Genomic DNA, 20,873 nt, shown 5'->3' with positions numbered 1-20,873 from the left:
AGGCCAAATCGGCGTCTCGGACTCTTCAGGGCCGTTTGGAAACAATTCTTGCATACAGCAAGTGACCATGGAAGTTACGCTTACGAGATATGCTTTTCCTGGCATCAAGCCACAACAGCTGTGATCCGTTATTAGAATGTAACTCCCGTTAGAGAGTTGCTTAAAGAAAGGCTCTATCTGCGTTGCAGGTGTGACATGTTGGTGGCATGAAATGTTGTTTCAAGTTCCTTCACAGGCCCCTTGTAAATTAATACCCTGGCACAAAAGTATACCGCTTAGTGAATGTTTGCAATTTTCACCACTAAGAAATACATTTTTGTTGCTGTCACTATAGCATGTGTGTGTATATGGTAATTTCCATGCTGACTTAATGTACCCTTTACCCAATCGGTCATACTGGCCAGTCGGTATATATTCAAGGCAATTTTTAAATTGGAAAGTTGTTATCGGAATTGTGATAATCCTGTGTATTATCCATTCAATGACAGGTCTTTCTGACATTGTCAATGGTAATCTCTCAAGTTTTTCGATGCTCAGGATTGTATAGTCTGCTCCTTTCTGTGTCAAGCTGATTTGTTTATCAGTAAGGTTAAAGATGGAAAATAATGACGTTGTGTTGATTAAACGCCATGGCACATAGCCTGAACGAAGATTTTGCAGCGTCCAGCCTAGCTGTACAATAGAACGCAATTGTGACTGGCCATGCTGTAACATTAGCAAGTCTTTATCTATTATTTCGATGGCAGATGATACAATACTGTCCAGTGAATATATTCTGGAGGACAGAGTCATTAACCCATTGTCCACAACAGAAAGTGATTTTTCCAAATGAATACGATCAATTTCTCGTATTTTTTCAGCTGTTTCAATTTGAGTTACTTTCCAAACCTCGTTGTATGCCGCATAGATGCTGGCCGCTATGAAGCGTTTCTGACGCTGTTTGCGTTGTCCCATAATGAAATGGCGCAAGTCAGCACCATCTTTAAGTAAAGATAAGTGTTGCTTAATTTCTGCCAGTGTGGATGTTTCTAGCCATTCAAGGCACAGCTTCCCTACACTGTATGTTGTTACTATCCCTGGATGTTGTCTCTGGGAGTATCTAGGTCTGGTCTGGTCATTTTTAACCCCTGTGTTTTGTTCAGGAATCTATCTTGACAGTTATTCGTGTCAATAGAACAGATTAACCACTTTTTCCAATCAGGGTGTGTTCTGTTTAGATGTAAAAGTTTAGATACGTCTATTTCAACTTCTGTTGTTGCATTATCAGGTATAGGCTTTGGTATAGACGGTTTGTTAAGGTCTTTAATCTTAGCTAGGCCAAGACAGGTTGTTTGGTGAATTGTGTCATTTAAGAACATTATTTGTTCTAGGATCATGCAGGCTCGAAATAATGCTTCTAGGCCTTGTACCTGCCAATCTTTTGTACCCCAGATTGCTTTTGTTTCAATGTTGTTTTTCCAGAAATCAAAACCAAATGTCATCTTTTTTTCATAAAATGCTTCTGAATATATCAATTTAGTATTTGTCAGCATAGTTTTCAACCCTGTTTTATCCAACAGTTTATAATAAAACGTTTCTGCATCACTTGTATTAAACCCTGAGAAGTACTGGAATTTCTCATAGAATGTTTTCGAACTGCTTTTAGGAGGAGTAGCACAATGTTGCCATTGGTTATATTGAAAAACATTTCTAGGTTGTGCAGATTTATGTAAGTAATGGTCTCCGTAATGTGAGAAGCAGTACATCTGTTCATAATTAGACGAACCTTGTAAATAATCATGCTCTGTAAATCTTGCTGACAACACTAAATCAGACATCATATTATTTATACTTTCAAAATCCCAATCATCAGAGAATGTACTTGGTTTTACAAAGTCACTTAATGAAACCTTGAACTGGTGAGGATATTTCAGGATCTCGACCGGGCCATATACTTCATAGTCAGTCTTGTCCCATACTACCCCGCCGGGTATTGGAATGGCTGTAACATTTACTGATGATAGTCCTCTTTTCTTCACGTGAGATGATTTGTGTGGTTTTAGAACTAAGTTGATGTTCTGACTTGCTGTGTCCATTGAACTGTGATAAAAACTAAAATTAGGCATAGTAGGAGTATAAGTACCCCTGAGATAATCCAATGCTCAATCAATGGTGCATCTAGATATACTTCTTTGATTTGATGAAAGAGTTCTGTTGCTTTTTCTTTAAAAGTCTTTGTTTCTGGTTTCACTTCAGTGTCGCTTTGATCTTCAGAAAAGGTATCGAAATTGATGAAGTAGCCAGCGGCAGTTCTGTCAATTGTAGGAATTTGTTTCTCAATGCCTTATGCCGTATTGGGGCATAAGGTCACAATATTGATCGGGGTCCTAGATTAGAACACGACGAAACAGTTAAGAACTGAAAACCAAGGAGTTTAACGGATCAATTCCTTGACCTTAGATCGTCCCATTCTATGAGCCTACCCTAGATGTCATCCAGGGCCCTCTTCCTATACAGCTATACCTAAAGTTTAGGTATGTGATTTTGCCCATGCTAGAGTACACCGCTAGATGAGCAAACTCTAAGAACCCTAATTTATCAATCAACCAATCAATCAGGGTTTGTAAAGCGCAACCACTCACCCGTGATGATCTCAAAGTGCTGTGGGGGGTGCATCGGATCAGACTAAGTGCTGAGTACATCCGAAGAGCCAGGTCTTGAGGTCCTTCCTGAATTGCATCAACGAGAGGGATTTCCTGAGGTGGATAGGCAGAGTGTTCGACGTCTTGGAGGCGAGGTAGGAGAAGGACATTCCTCACGTTCTGGTCTTGCAAATTTGTGGGACATTAGCCAGGAAAAGCTGGGAGTAGGAGGAGTGTCTGATGGGAATGTGGAATGTGAGGCGGTGATTCAGGTATGTGGGTCCGGTATTGTAAAGGGCATTGTATGTGTAGGTGAAAACTTTGCAGGTTATTCTTATGTTAACTGGGAGCCAGTGGAAGTCGCTGAGGTGTTGAGTGATGTGGCTGCGACGGGGAATGTTGAGGGATAGTCTTGCTGTGGTGTTCTGGACATTCTGGTGTCTTCAGAGGAGTTTCTGGGTAACATCGGCATAGAGTGAGTTGCCATAGTCGAGTCTGCTGCTGATGATGGCATGAGTGATTGTCTTCCTGTACTTGGAGGGGATCCATCTGAAGGTCTTTCAAAGCAGGTGGAGTGTGTTGAAGCAGGCTGAGGAAACAGTGTTTATATGGCGGTCCATTGTGAATGAGGAGCCAGTAAAATGCTGAGGTTTAGGGGGTAGGGTGACTTTCTAGAGTAGAGGGCCACAGGAGTCATTCCAAGCTGAGAGGTAGGCTTGCAGGATGAGGACTACTGTCTTGTCCAAGTTCAGCTTCAGACAGCTATCCTTTCGTTCCTTCGTGGAAGTTGTTCCTAGCGACAGTGTGATCTTTGGTGAGGAAGATTATCAACTGGGTGTCATCGATGTTGGAGGCGATGTTGGGGTCATGGGTCCTGACGATGGCTGTGAGGGGGCCATGTGTACGTTGAAGAGGGTGGGGTTAAGGGTGAAGCCCTGGGGTACTCCACAGCTGAACTATGTCAGTTTCAAGAGGTACGTGGGAGTCTAACCCCATGTAATCTGTGGGTGAGGATGGAGCGGATCCAGTTGAGGGCCTTGGCTCGGATGACAGCATTGTGGAGTCTTGTGGTTAGGGTGCGGTAGCAGACAGGGTTGTAGGCCGCCTAGAAGTCCAGTAGAATGAGGGCCACGGTTTTGCTCTGATTAGGAGGGTTTAAACTAAAAGGGGGTCTTGTCCATACGGGACCAGGTAGGACAAATTCAATAGATTATGAAAAACAAGCACCTGGTCTCAATTTCGTCTTGCTACTCTTTATTTTAGTAGACTTTGTGCCTAAATTACTTAATTCATAGGCACATGATTATTGTATACATTTATACCATTTTTCTTAATGAATTATGAATATTTCAGCATATCCAAGTTTGACACCCTACATAGAAAGAGTTTAGTCAACACATTAAAAACAAGTAAACAGATGAGATGAGATAACGCAACCACAACTTGGGAAGGAAAAGAAACAAGTCTTTTTCAGACAAAGGTAACCACTAAAGGAAATATACCTAGTAAGACTGTTTTGAAAAATATAGGTCCCCCAATGGATCACTGACATAATATCGTCGACCACAATATCGAGTTGCAAAAATATCGGCGATATAATATCGACTACCATTATATCGACATCCAATACTTATTTAAGAACCTACAAAAATATCGACTACTAATTATCGAATATAATAATTATCGACAACAATAATATCGAAAGACAAAATATAGAATAAACAAATATCGTGTATTAAAAAATTAAACAGTACACAACAAAAATATCGAAACAAAATATATAGATAACACTAATATCGAAAATAATGGATAATCGACTCAATAAAAAATACCTAAAACGTTTTAAATACAATCCAACTATATATTTTAAATATATAATACACTCCACAATAGATATAATACAAAGAATAAACATTTGTACAACACATACAAGAAAATTAAAACTTTTTAACATATATCATCCAAACATGGCAGTGAATTTATAAATAAACAGAATACTTTTAACAAATATGTGCAAATTATTATTACATACATTTTAAAAAGAAGAAAAACAAACCTGGTTTACTGCAAAAGTATTAAGTAAATAGCATTTCCACAACACCAAACATAGCAATTAAATGTAAAAAAAATTCAAAACAACCAATGAAAAGCTCCCATTCTTAAATCATCCAATCAAATGAATACACACTATAAAAAGATTACTTTGCTACTGCTATTTCCTGCTTCTAACTCTAAAGAAATAAGAAGGTGACACTCTGACCAACTGTTTCCTGAGAAAACTACTTCTCCAGACAAGACTCCTACAGAAATAATTAAAGTAAAACTAAAGTAGTAGGCTAAAAGTGTAACTATTTCTCAAAACAGTTTAAATAACATTTATTTTTTACCTTTTACATTTCTTCTACTGACATCTCCAAAATACAGCAATAAAAGTTGAACTGATTATTTACTACAAAATCCTTATTGTAAGTATTTTTAAATGTTCTCTAACACACCAACTGCATTAATTGAACCCAGATTTCTAATACACATTTTATCTTTATTCTATCTTCTTAACAGAATTTTCGAAGACATCCAAAAAATTACTCCAATAAAGCTAAAGACTACACAAATTAAAAATGTAAGTATATTTTGTAAATTATTTAAAAACCCTAAAATGCTAACTACAAGACAGCTTCCCCCTAGAAATCACTCAAAATGTAATAAAATAATAGATTATCTAATTATTTTCACTTTCTACCAACAGAAATATAACAAGGAAATACAAGAAAAAGCTTGAAAACACCTTCTCAACATTTGGAATTACAACAAAGAACAAATGTAAGTATAATCATAGAAATATGAATGCATATAAAACATGTATAGCAGTATTTAAACTTAAAATATATTTCTTTCTAACCTTTCCTAGCACTACAAATAGAAACATGACTGAAGGTGCAGAGTTTGTTATGTCGCAGAAAAACAAACTTTACTATGTTATATGGGGTATGTTTATACCCAAGAAAAACAGTCAGGACGCAAAGTATTTTGGAAATGTAGCAAATACTACTCTAATAAATGTTATGGTAGGGCTACAACAGAAGAAGCTAATGTACTATCTACCAAGGAACACAATCACCCCCCTAATATAACTGAAATTGAGGTCAGCGATGCCCTTGAAAGCATAAAAGAAGCAAGTACAGGGACTGACAAACCAACAACCCAAATACTAAAAGAGGAACTCCTAAAAGTTCCTCAACATGCTTCTGGCGAACTCCCCTCAATTGACTCCCTAAAACGCACAATTGCAAGACAAAAAAGAGTCACAACAACTACTCAACCTAACCCTAAAACGTTAGAAGAAGTTGTTATTCCCCCTGAACTGAGTATAACACATAATAAGGAACCATTCTTACTATTTGACAACAAATGCCTTACCAACCGAATTATAATGTTTGGTACTGCTAACAATCTAAGAAAATTACAAGAGTGCCAAAATTGGATGATGGATGGGACTTTTAAAACATGTCCTAAACCATTTTACCAACTCTACAGCATACATGGATTGTACCATCATTCTAACATCCCATTTATTTACTGCTTGTTGCCCAACAAACAACAAAATACTTACACAGAAGTCCTAAACACAATAAAACAGGAAACAAATAATTATTTTCCACAGAAAATAATTATTGATTTCGAACTAGCTATGATCAATAGTATATTAAAAACTTTTCCACACACAGCAATACAAGGTTGCTATTACCATTTTAATCAAAGCATTTGGAGACATCTCCAAAAATCTACATTAAGCATACAATATGCTACAGACAGCACCTTTGCACACCAAATTAAAAAATTAATCGCCCTATCATATGTCCCTGTTACAGACGTAGCAGAACATTATAACATCCTAATCGATAGCCCATATTACAAAAAATATGAGGAAAAACTAGCACCACTCCTAGACTACTTCGAGGATACATGGGTGGGAAGGCTACAAAGATCGGGACACAGACGCCAACCTAAATTTCACATAGCTTGGTGGAATGTATATTTAAGTACACTGAATCAAGAATCTAAAACTAACAACACTGTAGAAGGATGGCACAATGCATTTCAAGCTACCACTAGCAGAGGAAAACCCACTGTCCAAAAACGAATAGAAGCTTGACAAAAAGAACAGAGCTACCAGAGCTACGTATACAACAATCAGTAACCCAAATAGGACCAAAACTAACTAAACAAACAAAACAAATGTTTAGACTACTCCAAAGCCAAGTCACCCTATACCCTTCTACAAGAGGCCTAGACTATCCTTAATAGCCAAAAGCCTACTGTGAATTATCTACACACAAATAACAATACTCTCATTTATTTAATAAAATTGTGATAAGTAGCATAAAATGTTTATATCATAATAAATATTCCATAATTGTCTAACATATTTATGTACAAAAAAAGAATTGTAGACAATTAAGCAATATTTGATATGATATAAAATATAACAATAATAATAACAATCACATTTCCCACCCAAATCACATAAAATTAAAAAACTTACAATTCATGTTGCAGAAGAATAAGTAATCCAACCACTTGTAATCCGTGTACTCCACTGGTAATCCATTACAAATCCAATTTGTGAACCCTCAAAAACCCGAAAACAAGTAAAAATAGGAAAAAACGCTCCAGGAAATCCTGAAAATAAAAGTATGGTAACTTTATTAATTAAAGTGACATACACACACTTTTATTAACAATAAAACGCATGATCTTCTCCAAATCCAAATTGGTATAATCCAGAAAATTAGTTTAAACATTTAAAAATCGCTCCAGTAAACCCCGACAAAACAAAGTGTGGTAAGTTTATTAATAAAAGTAACATACACACACTTTTGTTAAAAAAAAAGCATGATCTTCTCCCAATCCAAATCGATACCCTTAAAAACCTGAAAAATAGTCAAAAAGAGTAAAAATCGCTCCATGAAACCACGAGAAAAGGAGAGATAGTATAAAAACAATACTTTAATAAAGTAATACAATCTCTTCTCCAAAGAAACCCCCCATCCTTCTCCGGAACGAAACGAAACGGTGAAATCCCGGAACCTGTAAAAAATATCGAAAACAAAACCACCCAAACAAAGCCCCCAAACATTTCCAAATATACATAAACATTACTGTAAAACATTAAAATACACATATTTTTACATCAAACTCAGAAAATACACTAGGCCTCAAACACTCACGACACCTCCGTAAAAGCCAAGTAACACCTAAAACATACCAAAGCCACAACTAAACACAAACAGTAACACTACACACCTCCAAAATACACTCAAACTCTACTACTCTATAACATATAATAGTTAAAATTAACCTTACCTTTCGCAACGCGACGCAGCATCCAACCGCGAGCTTCTCCAGCCCTGATTGAAGCAAAATAACCTTACGCGGTTAAAAAATAGTCCCATTTAAACACTAATAGAAACTTAAATATATTAAATACAATGTTGTAAGTAAAAAAAATATATACTACTAGACTTAACCTTTTATACATTTTTTTCTACCACTTATAAAAATTATCTTACAATAAATCTCCTTAGCAAATGAATAATAAATAATAATAATGTATTATTAATTATTATTAATACTTAATTTCCTATATTTACATTGTAATAATTACATATAACCAATAAAACTTGAGTTTATATATTATTTACATTGATGTTTTATTTTTAAACTTACTATACAAATATGTAACATTTGTAAATTAATAATAATAATAAATAATAAATATTATTTATTCTTATTATTAATCCTCTTTATGTATATATTGTAAATAAATACAAATCTGAATTTACACTTAAGTGATTATGTTCAAAATATGTTTATGTTATTTGTTAAAATATTTAATAATTGATTTACATTTGTAAATTAATAATAATAATTAATATAATATATTAATTATTATTATTAATAATTGTATGTATGTATGTAAATAGTTTAAAAATACATATCAAACATTGTATGCAACAGTATAAATGATTTACTATTTTATATTGTATTAAGATTTTTTTTATTTAAAAGCTTAGTATATACTTAATAATAATTATTTACAAATATTAATTATTATTAAGAACATTGTATTTAATATGTATAAATGATATACAAAATATATTTAGCATGTAAATGTAGCAAATATATACTTACCTGTTTATTATTTTCTGTTCATGTAAATATTCGAAATATTTAATTAATAAAATTAATATATTATTTATTACTATTATTAATTAAATATTTAATGAAGATTTAAGACAAATGTTTATTAAAAAAGAATAAAAAAGTTAAAAATTGTTGACAAACTTTATAACAATTCTGAAACAACACTGTATATAATTTTTGAAAAAAACTGTTAAAAAGAATTTTTTTTGAAATGTAAAACATTTATGAATATAAATAAATGTAATGTAATACATTCAATTTACCTAATTGTTTATAATAAAGTGTACACAATTTTTACACTGTACTGTACATATTATAAATACAATCTGTCAATAAAAAATTTCAAAAACTGCATATCTACTTATTTTACAAATAAGAATAAAATGTTATATTTAAATTGTGATTATTATAATAATATTTATATATTGACATCTACCTTTTTTCCATTAGTAATATTTATTCGACAATTATAATACTACATCATATTTTTTTTACATTACTTTTCTGAATTAATTTTCTAACATATATTACTTACTATTCCCACTCCATTCTAATACCAGTTAAGTAAGGTGCTGTACACTGACCCAATATAATTTACTATTCCAAATCCAATCCGATAAAAGTCTGGGAAGGTGCTGGACACTAGCCCAATTTAATTTACTATTCCAACTCCAATAAGATTAAACTCAGGGAAGGTGCTGGACAGTGACCCAATATAATTTATTATTCCAACTCCAGTCAGGTGAAATACAGGGAAGGTGCTGGACAGTGACCCAATATAATCTACTATTCCAACTCCAGTCAGGTGAAAAACAGGGAAGGTGCTGGGCACTAACCATATATAATTTACTATTCCAACTCCAGTCAGGTGAAAAACAGGGAAGGTGGTGGACACTGACCATATATAATTTACTATTCCAACTCCAGTCAGATGAAACTTAGGGAAGGTGCTAGACAGTGACCCAATACAATTTACTATTCCAACTCCAGTCAGGTGAAATACAGGGAAGGTGCTGGACAGTGACCCAATATAATTTACTATTCCAAATCCAATCCGATAAAAGTCTGGGAAGGTGCTGGACACTAGCCCAATTTCATTTACTATTCCAACTCCAATAAGATTAAACTCAGGGAAGGTACTGGACAGTGACCCAATATAATTTACTATTCCAACTCCAGTCAGGTGAAATACAGGGAAGGTGCTGGACAGTGACCCAATATAATCTAGTATTCCAACTCCAGTCAGGTGAAAAACAGGGAAGGTGCTAGGCACTAACCATATACAATTTACTATTTCAACTCCAGTCAGGTGAAAAACAGGGAAGGTGGTGGACACTGACCATATACAATTTACTATTCCAACTCCAGTCAGATGAAACTCAGGGAAGGTGCTAGACAGTGACCCAATATAATTTACTATTCCAACTCCAGTCAGGTGAAATACAGGGAAGGTGCTGGACAGTGACCCAATATAATTTACTATTCCAACTCCAGTCAGGTGAAAAACAGGGAAGGTGCTGGACACTAACCATATACAATTTACTATTCCAACTCCAGTCAGGTGAAAAACAGGGAAGGTGGTGGACACTGACCATATACAATTTACTATTCCAACTCCAGTCAGGTGAAACTCAGGGAAGGTGCTGGACAGTGACCCAATATACTTTAGTATTCCAACTCCAGTCAGGTGAAAAACAAGGAAGGTGCTGGACACTAACCATATACAATTTACTATTCCAAATCCAGTCAGGTGAAAAACAGGGAAGGTGGTAGACACTGACCATATACAATTTACTATTCCAACTCCAGTCAGGTGAAACTCAGGGAAGGTGCTGGACATTAACCATATACAATTTACTATTCCAACTCCAGTCAGGTGAAAAACAAGGAAGGTGGTCGACACTGACCATATACAATTTACTTTTCCAACTCCAGTCAGATGAAACTTAGGGAAGGTGCTGGACAGTGACCCAATATAATTTACTATTCTAACTCCAGTCAGGTGAAATACAGGGAAGGTGCTGGACACTGACCATATATAATTTAATATTCCTACTCCAGTCTGGTGAAAAACAGGGAAGTTGCTGGACAGTGACCCAATATCATTTACTATTCCAACTCCAGTCAGGTGAAAAACAGGGAGGCTGCTGGACACTGGCCATATACAATTTGCTATTCCAAATCCAGTCAGATGAAAAACAGGGAAGGTGGTGGACACTGACCATATACAATTTACTATTCCAACTCAAGTCAGGTGAAACTCACGGAAGGTGCTGGACAATGACCAAATCTAATTTACTATTCCAACTCCAGTCAGGTGAAAAACATGGAAGGTGCTGGACACTGACCATATACAATTTGCTACTCCAACTCCAGTCAGATGAAAAACAGGGAAGGTGGTGGACACTGACCATATACAATTTACTATTCCAACTCCAGTCAGGTGAAACTCAGAGATGGTGCTGGACAATGACCCAATATAATTTACTATTCCAACTCCAGTCAGGTGAAAAACAGGGAAGGTGCAGGACACTGACCAAATACAATTTACTATTCAAACTCCAGTCAGGTGAAAATCTGGGAAGGTACTGGACAGTAAACAAACATAATTTACTATTCAAACTCCAATGAAGTGAAAGTCAGAGAAGATGCTTGACACTAACCCAATTTAATTTACTATTCAAACTCCAGTCAGATGAAAAACAGGAAAGATGCTGGACACTGACCCAATTTAATTTACTATTCAAACTCCAGTCAAATAAATGTCAGGGAACATGCTGTACACTAACCCTATTTAATTTAATACTCACACTCCAATAATGTGAAAATCAAGGAATGTGCTAAACACAGACCCTTTATAAATTACTATTATCACTCCAGTCAGATTAAATTCTGAGAAGGTGCTGTATAATAATCATATGAACTTTAATAATCCTAATACCATTAATTTAAATTAAAAAGAAAGTTTGTACGTCTCACTCTATATCTCATAACCCATATTAAACAAACCTCACATTGATATATTATATAATTTTATTCTAAAATTGTATTACATTTTTTAACATTCCTAAATATATTTCTATAAATTACTAAAATAATTTTGCATTTTTTAATAAATAATTTAAAGTTTTAAAATTATTTTTAAAATTCCTAAATAAATTTCAGAATTTTTTTAAATATTTTTTTAAATTTATTTAATATATTTAAAATTATTTATAACAATTTTATTTTTTTGCAATATTTTAAATTTTTTAAATTCTCTAAATATTTTAATGAATTTACTATAAAAAATATATTCTAATGGTCAAATTTCACCATTAAACACAATTAACCCTATGTATATATATATTTTTTTCTACATTTAAAATTTAAATCTAGTTTTTGCATATACTAAAAAAAATATTTTAACATAATAATAAAAAAATGTATACATAGTTTTAAATGATCCCCACCCTTATCCCCTATTAACCCAACATCTTGCTCCTAAAATAACATAATAAATTATTAAAAATATAATTTTTTTAAAAAACTTTTTTTAAAACACTCCCCACCCTTATCCCCTAATAACCCAACATCCCGCTCCTAAAATAACATAATACATTTTTTAAAAAACTAAATATTTTTTATTTTTAAATAAACTTTTTTTAAAACACTCCCCACCCTTATCCCCTAATAACCCAACATCCCGCTCCTAAAATTTGAAATACTTTTAAAAAATTGTTTAAACAAAATATAAATGTAATTCTTAAATTTTCCAAAAATGTTACTATTTTTTTTAATTAAAAATTATTATTTTAAAACACTCCCCACCCTTATCCCCTATTAACCCAACATCCCATAACTAAAAATTAACATAAAATACACAACTAAAATAATTATTACATTTAAAATATTATAAAATGTTTACACATTTTACAATATTAACACTTTTTTTTGATATTATTAACATTACATACATTTTTCGATATTTTTTACTGTATATTTTTTTCGATATTATTTACATTCTATATATATTATTTTGATATTTTTAACTACACTAACAATTTGATATTAACACTACACGATATTTTTGATTCAATATTTTTTACTTCGATATTTACTTAATGAAATCTATAACGATATTTTTTACATCAATATAATTTCATTCGATATTTCTCTACAATCGATATTTTTGACTCGATATTTAGTCCATTCGATATTTTGAAGTCGATATTATGCCCAGTTCCCCCCCCCCACCCAATCATTTAATTTCCTTTTCCTTGACAGGTACACAGTCCAGCCCTGATGAAAACTCAGCCAAATTACAACTGAGTTTAGAAACAAGTCGGCTTTCATCATTCAATATTATTTGGCATAGTACTCTCAAAGGGGTCTAGAATCAACAGTGCGCATCAGACTGGTGCCCATTCAAATAAAAGTGACTATTTCATGAAAATATTCCTTGTGAGCACTGTCCCAAAACATAGTGATTGCATTTTCTAAAAGGACTGTTTTTGTTGAAAATGAACTGATGTACTGTTGTCACAAAATTTTATGTATATCGTTTTGTATTTTGTCTAGAAATTTCCCTGACACTGTCGGGTGCATACAAAGTGTGTTTACTTGTTTTTAATGTGTTGACTAAACTCTTTCTATGTAGTGTGTCAAACTTGGATATGCTGAAATATTCATAATTCATTAAGAAAAATGGTATAAATGTATAAAATAATCACAGGCCTATGAATTAAGTAATTTAGGCACGAAGTCTACTAAAATAAAGAGTAGCAAGATGAAATCGAGACCAGGTGCTTGTTTTTAATAATCTATCTGATTAAGGAGGGAGCGGTGCTATGATTGCTTTGGAATCCTGATTGGGATATGTCCAGGACATGGTTGGTTTCGATAAAGTCAGCGAGCTAGACGTTGATGGTCTTTTCAATGACTTTGGCTGGGAAGGGGAGCAGGGAGATGGGCCTGAAGTTCTTGAGGTCGTTGGGTCCGCTGAGCGTTTCTTCAAGAGGGATTTGATCTTGGCGTGTTTCCAGTCATCAGGGAAGGTGGCGGTCTTGAGGTAGCAGTTGATGGTTCGCATAGCTCGGGTGCGATGGCGGAGGCGGCTCTGTGGACGATGCCGTGCGGACAGGGATCCGAAGGTGCTTGGAATGGATGCTTTTCATGGTCATTATGGTGTAGTCTGTGGAGAGTGGGAACCAGCTGTGCAGAGTCAGTCGGGGGTCGGTGTCAGTTGTGGGGTTTGCTGGCACAGTGGGGTGGTCCTGGGTGACAAAGTTATTGTAGATTGTCTTGATCTTGTGATAGAAGACGGTGCTGAGTCTGTTGCAGAGGTCTTGGGACGGTGGGATGTCGGTGGCCTCACAGTTTGGCTTGGTGAACTCCTTGATGATGCTGAAGAGTTCTTTACTTTTTTGTGCATTGTTTGTGATTCTGTCTTGGATGGCCTTCTTCCTTGTGGTTCTAATGAGGTGGTGGTGTGCAGTGGTGGCTGCTATGAAGGCGGCATGGGCTTCAGGGGTGTTGTTGTTCCTCCCTGTCTTCTCGAGCTGTCTACCGATTTGTCTGGACTCTTGAAGCGTGGGAGTGAACCAGCTTGCTTTTTTGACGTAATGCTTGCAAGTGGCTTTCTTGAGCGGGGCAAGGGTGTAGGCACAGTTTGCGATCCATTGTTGGTGGTTGCGTGCTATGGTGTTGACGTCTGAACATGTCAGTGGTGATGTGTCATTGAGGAAGGTGGTAAGTTGATCTTCCGTCACTCTGTTCCTGCTTCTGCGAGATAAACGGTGGGCGTGCTGGTGTGCGGTGGGTTTGTTGAAAAAGAAGTGGATGCAGTGATAATCGGTCCACAGGAGTTAGGTGGTGTGGCTATAGGAGATGCTTTTTCCTGAGGCAAAGACGGGGTCGAGTTTGTTCCCTGCTGTGTGCGTGGGAGAGGTGATGAGTTGTTTAAGTCCTACGTTGGCGATGTTCTCAAGGAGGGAGGAGGTGTTGTGATCATTTGGGTAGTCCAGGTGGAAGCTGAGGTCTCCGAGTAGGATGTAGTCAATGGATGTGAGGGCCATGAGTGTGATGAGATCGATGATAGCGTCGGACAAAGAGGCGCGGAGATTGGGTGGTCTGTAGACGAGGGTGCCATAGAGGGTGGTTTTGGGTTGGTCTGGATCTGAAAGTGGAAGTGGAAGTGTTCCATGTGGGTTGTTGGTTTGTCTGAGTGAGTGCTCAGGCGGAGGGCGCTTTTGTGGACGATGGCAATGCCTCCTCCTGGCCAGATTGGACGGTCCTTGTGGATGATCTTGTAGTCATCGGCGATGGTGGTAGCGATGTCCGGCACGGAAATTGAAGTTCGGCCAGGTTTCCGTCAGGAAGGCAATGTCGAGCAAGGCAGCGTCAATAAGTGGTCTAAGATCTCTGTGGCATGTTTGTGGATAGCACGTGCATTGAGGAGGATCATTTAAGAGGGGGTGAGTGTCGGTAGGTTGGGTGAGGGATCTGGATACGGAGGTAGGTGAAGGTGAGGCAGCAGTGAAGGCTGGAGAGCGGGCTGTGGGTTTTGGTCGGCACCGAGAGCTGGCAGTTGTTGTTGCGTCTGGGGTTGAGATCATGGAGGATGTCGCCGTTGTATCAGTGGTGGGTCAGAGGGCCAAGGTCCCTGTCACTGGGCGCGGTCAGGTCGCAGACAGGTTTCCCTTTGGTATGCCTTTGGTGTATCCAGGTGTGGCCGGTAATAAGTAGTGTGAGGGGGAGGACTGGTAAGCTGGAAGGCGGGAAGCAGGAAGCATGAAAAACAGTGCCCTGGAAGGGGGAGAAAAGAGGGGCCGTGGGTTCAGCAGTGGCTCTGGAAAACGGGAAAGGTCTGTAGAGCAGTGTTGGAGCTGTGCAGAGGAGAACAGTGACACTGACCAATTGTCTTTGTCCAGTCTGTGATAGTGCTTTTGAATCACTAAATCCCATTTTATTCTTTTTTTGCAGCTTATAAATTCCCAATAAGAAAATTGATCATCTCCACTATGCCAATAGTCATAAGCTCTCTTGGCTCAGCACTTTGAATACTAAAAACAGACACACAGGAGGTGATTGTCATCAGTGTAGCAAAATATATGTATGCTCTATGGATAATTCGGAACCAGCAGATAGAGTGCTATTCAGGAACTTAGTAATAGTCTATCCATATACCAACGGTATTTTAGGCGAATTTTGTAGGAACTGGGGGGGCATATTACCAACAAATAGCGATAATTATCGCTATGTTGGTTTAGGGGCGATATTTTTATCGCCGAGCTGCGGCGATTTTTATCGCTTAGGAGCCTTGCTATTATCAAGGTTTATCTCCTAAGCGATAAAAATCGGCCGAAATGCATGAATATCGCTGTAAAGTGAGCGATATTCATGCATTACCGAGCAAATGCTCTTAGCCATGTTATCCACCTACCGTTGGATAACATGGCTAAGAACTGCTCTGGGCAGGTGTTAGCTTTTGGAGATATTCGCGCTTAGCGCGAATATCTCCAAAAGTTGGTAATAGGAGATAGCGATGTTAGCGACTGTTTCCAGTCGCTAACATCTTGGCACGCCCACTTTGCATGTCATTAGTGATAAATATCACTGACATGCAAAGTGGGGCCCAAGATGGTCGCTATCTCCTACTAGCTGTCGCTAACTGGTGTTAGCGACAGCTAGGTAATAGGGAGATAATTTTATCTCCGCTTTCTTGGCTTTTAAAGCCATAAAAGCGGAGATAAACCCCCTTGATAATATGCCCCTGTGTACTGAAAACTGTGACTTAGTTCTTTTATGCGACTATTGTACTTTTTGCACAGAACTTACATAGTGCAATATATGCCAATTGGGATGCTGCTACTTATATATTTTAAAGTTGGTTTTAGATAACACTGTATGGAATGTAATTTTGTTGAAATCCAAGTTATGAACTAGTGTGTACAGTTGGGCTGTGATATTTTCGATTACTCCAAATACTGCAATTCTCGATAGGGTGCGAGTCAAGGTGTTGTCCCAAGTTACACTGGAATCTTACTAAGACCCAGAGACTAGCTCGATGACCCACAGTGCCACTCTAAACTGTGCACCTTGACCCATCCAAGGTGTCAGCCATCTTTAATGTAACCCCCTCAGCCTCTGCATCCTCGAGGCAAATCATTGCTCATTTTAAAATAGGGTGCTCACATATTACTGTCTCTGCCCGTCCTAGAAGAGAATGTGTAATGCAGCAACCTATTTTGGTGCAGCTCACCCTGTATGGAAAGCTGTAGAGAAGATACTTCTGGTTGTTATGATTTTAATGCGTATTTGCGTACAAAGGCAAAGCATCTCCTTTGTAAAGAGAAAGAAATGTATCAGGGTTGAACCAATGTGTGATTTCTTCTTGACTCTTCGCCTTTTCCTTGACTGCAGATATCCAGCTACAGAACTGCCAACCAGGGTTGGCCTTGGGCATCGGCGGGCTGGGCCTAGGCCAGGCGCCAATTATGCCAGGGGCGCAACAGAGAGCTGCTTGACTTAATGTCATGATCACAGCAGCTCGTCCATCCGACTTGGTCTCAATCTGATCCCGTTAAAGACTTTGTAATCAGCCCTTAATGTACCTCAGTGTAATCTCTAGCACCCCTTTAACCTCCTGCCCTCCTCCCATCTTCCTCCTGCCGTCACACCACAATGACCTCTCCTCCCCCCACACCCTGTCCCCACAACAAACACCAAGTTTTCTTCGCGCCTAGGGCGCTGTCCTGGTCAAGCCGATTTAGGGCTGGCACTGCTACCAACCACTCCACTTCTGCTGCATAGGAACTGCTGCCCCCTGCTAAGGATGTTAGGGCTACTCATTGGCCACTGGGTAATTGCACATAAATCCAGTACTTGTATAGCGCACAAATCAGCCCCGAAGGGGTATCTCTGCGCTGGGGGCAGTTGGGAAGATTAAGCAAGCTATTGCCCAGAGTCGCATGGTGCTGGGCAGACCCCTGCCCGCCAGAGCCAGCGATCGAACCGTGATCCCCAGCATCCAACGTTTGTCGCCTGGCCGCGGCACCACACCTCTTCTTGATGAAAAAGTCCAATAACTCCTGAAAGCAGTTGCGCAATTAGGCTGTTGCCCCCTGCCAGTCAAATCTCCCCACTCACATTGTACCCACAACCACCATCTGTCTCACATCCCTCCTCCAGTCTATGAAAGAACTTGGGGGCATATTATCAAGAAATGGTGTTAACAGTATCGCCGCTTTAGCGGCAGAAAACTGCCGCTAAAGCTACGATAATGGGCTGGTGTGAACATGTGCTTCTATGGGAATTCTCTAAGGCGTATTATCAAGCCCATTATCGCTGCTTTAGCAGCAGTTTTTTTTGCCGCCAAAGCGGCGATAGTGTTAACGCCCTGCTTGATAATATGCCCCTTGAAATGCTGAAAATACATTAACGCCTGCTTTCTGACTCCTCTGATTGGCGAAGCCAATCATTAGTATTCAATGGTGGATTCTAATTGATTTTATGTTACACCAGTATACCCCCTGAGAGTAATAAAGCAGTTGAGAATCAAAATACCACCTCGAGGTTCTCTGATTTATTAGTTTATACGCTAAATATTGGCTTCAGTGCCTAAAGAACGTATTACCAAAGTACAAATCTTAGTATGTGAAGCAGCAAGGGTTCATATTTTTGAACTCTGGACATGCATTATTACAAACAGCAATCTCCAGGCATTACCTCTACCTTGTTGCACCTGGCGAGCAAGGCGTGTTTTGGGTAAACTTTATTTTGCAACTGTGTTATCTTCAGCAGGATGCGGGAAACTGATGGCAAATGACCCCCAGTGGCATTCTTCTCTCTGGCTACCTAAATGTTTATATCCTGAGAGCAAACCCTGTTTGTCATCACGCCCCTCTTTAAGACACAGCACGGTGCAGGCAGATTCAGCCACAGCTGGACCCATAAATCATATCAGTATCATCCACATCCTTTTGTGAAGTCCTTCTGCAAACTCACCTGTGGTTCCAAAAACACCTTTTTGTTATCCTACAAGGCCCATTGTACCATTTCCACTAGAGCGCATTAAAGCTGTCACTAACTCGCCAAAGACCACACCATCAGGCAGGTCAGAAATTGTATGATTTCCTGCAGCTGAGTAAGAAATATTAGTCGACTTGACAGCAAACCTATGAAATATGGCATTTGGAAGTCCCTGGACTGAAACTTTTTCCAGTACTCTGCTGTCAATCATCACTCTTACAGTTTAACACTGCAATGCCCTGACAGTCAAGTGTGAACAAAAGCTTATGATGGTAGAAAGGGGCCAGGCCATACATACTGTGCAGGCCGGAAGCTATGAAGGCGCACATTCCAAGGGGGTCGAACTATTAATATCCCCATGCAATCCCCGATTTGAGCACGGAATTATGACTTCTGTAGTAATATTAGTGACCAGGTACATTTTGGAAGGTGAAACCTGCCCAAATTTGCCACGAGAAAAATGCATTGAAAATTCAAAGGCATGCGTAATTCAGTGCGGAAAGCACACATTCTCTTGTAGGTCTTTATTTTGAAGAGGAAATCTCAAAATGAGTTATTTACCACAAATTTCACACGTATTCTCCATTTTGAAAAGGAAAACTAAAATCATGAGGTATTTACCTCACACAGTATGGCGCAGATGAATTTATCATTTCTTAACGGGCCGATTTGCTATTTTGGCACGTTAAGAGATGAACAAAGCATCAAAACCAGTCGCAATTTGCAATTTCTACCCGTAAAAATCCCAATTGCAACCCCAATTTAGCAACTGCAAATAAGGGATTACCTATTTGCAATTCCTAAAGCACATTTACGTAGCACTTCCTAAACGCAAATTGGGCATTTAGATAATGCTATTGGGGAACGGCCTTTGCAACGCAGGCTGAGCCACTCATGCTATTTCCCCGCAAGCGGAACAACGCTTCCCTTAACTACGCATATGCCTTAACCATGCATATGCGTGGTTAGGGCAGTGCGCGGTCTAGATGCTGGGATGGTCGGACACAGGAAGAGGGAGGATCAAGGAAGGAAGCAATCAGGTAAGTGGGGCTGGGTTTTGGGGGGGGGGGGTGGGGAGTAGTTTTTAGGGCTTAGTGTGGGGGGGGGAGGGGGCTGGGGTGTGATCTTTACACACATAACCCTTTCCCAGTCATGCCTATACCACAAAGTTGCTTGGTAAAGGTATGCTTCGTTCAGATGCATTCGTTGTTAGGCAGCATTGTAGAGGTACGTTTTTGGTTTAGCCATGCTTGCCTCTGTCATACAACCCAATTTATAATGTGACAACGTGCTTATGTGCGGCATATGCGCACTAGGAAATTCGTGTGTCTCCAGGGGGTCTTAAACCCAGAGGGACCTGTAGCTTTACATTTCTTAAATTGCAATGTCCTATTAAGAATTCACAATTTAGCAAATGTAAACCATTTCCTATTTTACCCAGAGATGGGAATGTAATGGCATTTCCTATTTGTTATACCCTAATAGCGGTTCCTACGTTGTAGGGATCGCTATTAGGGAATCGCACATTTAGTACATATCCTTTTACATTTACTAAATAGCGATTCCTGAGGAGTTCCTATTTAAGAAATGCAAACGGGGAGCTTTGTACATCTGGGCCTAGATGTATTGAGGGTACGAGTATTTATCAAGTGCTATACATGCCTCAGACAATCTTGGTCTTGTAATCTGGGTAAAAGATGGCAAACTGATGGACATGCCTTGACAAAGCAAAACATCAATTACTGAAAGAGTTCTGTTGATTTTTCATTGGCAACAAATACGATTCTTGTATATGTCATCTGTAGGAAATGATTTGGTTTAAATTGGGCCTGGGGGACATTTTCATTATGCTAGTTTAATCTTGTGTAATTTCCGAAATTTCACGTTTTACTTGCTATGCAAAATTCTCGAAATCATGCCATTACGCCTGCTCATATAATTAAAGACCATTCACACAAAAACCCTATTGTGGGACACTTAACGTGAGCGATTCTTTTTCACAGGAACCTCTATGTTTCTTTCACTAATATTTTAACA

This window comes from Lissotriton vulgaris, chromosome 6, assembly GCF_964263255.1.
Source record: "Lissotriton vulgaris chromosome 6, aLisVul1.2, whole genome shotgun sequence".
Taxonomy (NCBI): domain Eukaryota; kingdom Metazoa; phylum Chordata; class Amphibia; order Caudata; family Salamandridae; genus Lissotriton; species Lissotriton vulgaris.
The sequence above is the reverse complement of the archived record's forward strand: the minus strand, read 5'-3'. Positions refer to the sequence as shown.